Source organism: Monodelphis domestica, chromosome 3, assembly GCF_027887165.1.
Source record: "Monodelphis domestica isolate mMonDom1 chromosome 3, mMonDom1.pri, whole genome shotgun sequence".
Lineage (NCBI taxonomy): Eukaryota > Metazoa > Chordata > Mammalia > Didelphimorphia > Didelphidae > Monodelphis > Monodelphis domestica.
The window spans coordinates 42,979,355-42,982,361 of NC_077229.1; the positions used below are offsets into that span (position 1 = coordinate 42,979,355).

Sequence of the window (3,007 nt, forward strand, 5' to 3'; positions counted from 1 at the left end):
TTTCCCAGGGTCACACAGAACATGTGTCAGGCGCAGAGAACCACCTGGTTGGGGGTCCCAAGGGATAAGAATACAGATAGGCTCAGTCGGGTTGGGCAGTGACTTAGTTTATTGATTTGGGATGCACAATTGATAGGGGAAATTACATAGGCTAAAGGATTAGGTAAGCCTTTTGCAGGAACAATGATTGGCAATGACTTACAATATGGAGACAATGGATCTAGATTGTCTTAGTGACTCTAAGCAGTATTTTCTATAGGATAATAAATCATAGGTAACAAGTCAATTCAACATGTCAACATATGACCCAGTTTTGTATAGAATAATGTATGTTTTTACAGTACTCTTGCTTATTATTTTCTAGTGTTTGGAGAGAGGGAAATGTTTGCTTTTCTCATGTTGGGGAGCAAACTACTTGTCTTACTGCTTCTAAGTTAATGGCTACCCAGAGACTTTGCAATTTGGGGTGCACTGGTCTTGTTTCCACATCCTTGCTTAATGGAAAGCCCCTGGCTTCCTAACTACCCAGAAGGTTTATGTCCTGGGGTGCATTGGGCAAGGAAGTCCCTGATCTTCTTGTGTTGCTCCCACATTCATGGAGTGATCTACCATTTCTTTCCCCAGCTCATTTTACAGCTGAGGAAACTGAGGCATGCTGGGTTAAGTGACTTTCTCAGGGTCACCCAACTGGTATCTGAGGCTAGATTTGAACTTGAGTCTGTCTGACTATAGGCTCAGCACTCTATCCATATCCATATCCATATCTAGCTGCCCTGAGGGTAATTTGTAAGGATGTAATATCTGTAAAGCTCTTATCACAATGCCTAGCACAAAGTAAGTGCTTAATAAGTGCTTGTTGCTTTCTCCCATTCAAAAACTTCCTATGCCTTCCCACTACCTAATAGACAACAAGCTATCTCCCAGTCTCATCCAGCCCTCTTCCAAACAATAGCCCTTACTCCTCAGATCTCTCACATTGAGTTTGACTTAGAAAACATCAAAAGTTATTTTCACAAATTCAGTCAGGATATGGATCATGAGTTTGGAAACTGGAATGAGCTGTCCAAATCTCATTGTACAGAAGCAGACACCCAGAGAGGTCAAGGGGACTGTCTAGACTCACTCAAATAATAGATGGTAGAGTTAGAATTTGAACTTGTGTCCTCTGACTCAATCCTGAACTCTGCCCTCTGTACCATACTCTCTCCCCAAAAAGAGGAAGATATTCATCTCTGGGAAATGTAAGCTCTTTCTTTTTTGTTTTAATTAGGTATTCATATTTTATTTTGCCATAATGCTCATGAAACAAATATTATGTGATATGTACAATATTTTCTTCAATTTATAAAACCACTAAAATTGCATATTTATTCTAAATGTATAGAAAACTATGGAATGGAAATGCTAATCTTCTCTGTATTGTTCCAGTTTTAGTATATTTGCTGCCAAAGGGAGCACTAAATTCTTTCTTAAAAGCAATCAAGCCACTGGGTGAGGGCTTTAAAAGAGTCCTACCCTAGAGTGATCTAACCTCCTCTAGGTGCAAACCCTTTTTAGATATTACCCTTAGGTACAACCTGGGATCATGGATTAATCATTGTAAATCAGTTTTCCCATTTGTAAATATATGTGAGTGAGGAGGGATGGTGTATGTGTATGGGTGTTAGTCAGTGAATTGGTTCATGATAGTTGAAGGTCTTTTCTAGTTCTTAAATTCAGTGATCATTGGAAAAGAAGTTTTACCCAGAAGAAATAAAAGAAACTTGAGATGTCCTTTATAAGTTAATGTCTCCAAACTTATCCTAAGTTCTCCCCACGGAAAACTTGACTTCCTTCCTATGGAGTCATAAAAGAAAGTAGTCTTTGCTTGTACAAGAATATTCATAGCTGCACTCTGTGGTGGCAAAAAAAAAAGGAAAATGAGGGGATGCCCTTCAATTGGGGAATGGTTGAACCAATTGTGGTGTCTGTTGGTGATGGAATACTATTGTGCTCAAAGGAATAATGAACTGGAGGGATTCCATGTGAACTGGAAAGACCTTCAAGAACTGATACAGAGTGAGAGGAGCAGAACCAAGAGAACACTGTACACAGAGACAGATACACTATGGCACAATCGAATGTAATGGACTTCTCTACTACCAGCAATGCAATGATCCAGGACAATTCTGAGGGACTTGTTACAAAGAACACTATTCACATCCAGAGAAAGAACTGTGGGAGTAGAAACACAGAAGAAAAACAATTGCTTGATCACATGGGTCAATGGGGATGTAGACTCTAAATGATCACTCTAGTCCAAATATTAATAATATGGAAACAGGTCTTGATCATGTAAAACCCAGTGAAATTATGTGTCAGCTATTGTGATATTGAAATCACTTTAAAAGACTAATATATATTAATTTAAGATCACCAAGGAATTCAGCTATGTAATTCCTAAATGAAACAATCAAGTCAGCTGCCAACCTTTTTTTATGGTGTTTTAATTACAAACAGGAGGAAGAAAGTGAGAGGGGGGAGGGGGAAAGGGGAGAGAAGGAAAGAGGGCTTAAATACTCACTCTGCTCAGGCTGAGCCAAAGTGGGCCCAAGGCCCTAGATAGCCAAGGCAAGGAAAGAGATCAGTCCCTATCACTCATGTGACCAAACTGGAGAAAACAGTCTGTGGGTTCCTCCAACTCCAAGCACCAGCGTCCCACTGACTCACTCCTCACAGGAAGTCCTGAGAACTTCAGAGGCTGTTCCCTACCTCACTTCCTGTGTCTCACATGTGCCAATGGTGGCTCTAGCTTGACCTAGAACCGCCCAGAGCTCTGTCCTTTTTTGCCCATGTCTGTTGAAGGCCATATTCTCAAATAATTAAATCTTGAGTTTGCTGCAGCCCTTCCTAATCTTGTTACCCTGAGTAGGGTGGAGAATGTAGTTTCCAAGACCTGATTCTGTTATTCCAAGTATCTCTATTGTTATTGATCAGGAAATAGCTAAATCGTATCTTCTAAAGAATG

General features: G+C 40.1%; 1 non-coding gene across 1 annotated transcript; it reads right to left on the reverse strand.

The window, feature by feature from the left end:
- Positions 1–1,355: 1,355 nt before the first annotated feature.
- On the reverse strand, positions 1,356–1,458 carry LOC130458633 (U6 spliceosomal RNA). Its single transcript, XR_008918043.1, has one exon. It is a non-coding gene; the product is annotated as a U6 spliceosomal RNA (small nuclear RNA).
- Positions 1,459–3,007: the final 1,549 nt, after the last annotated feature.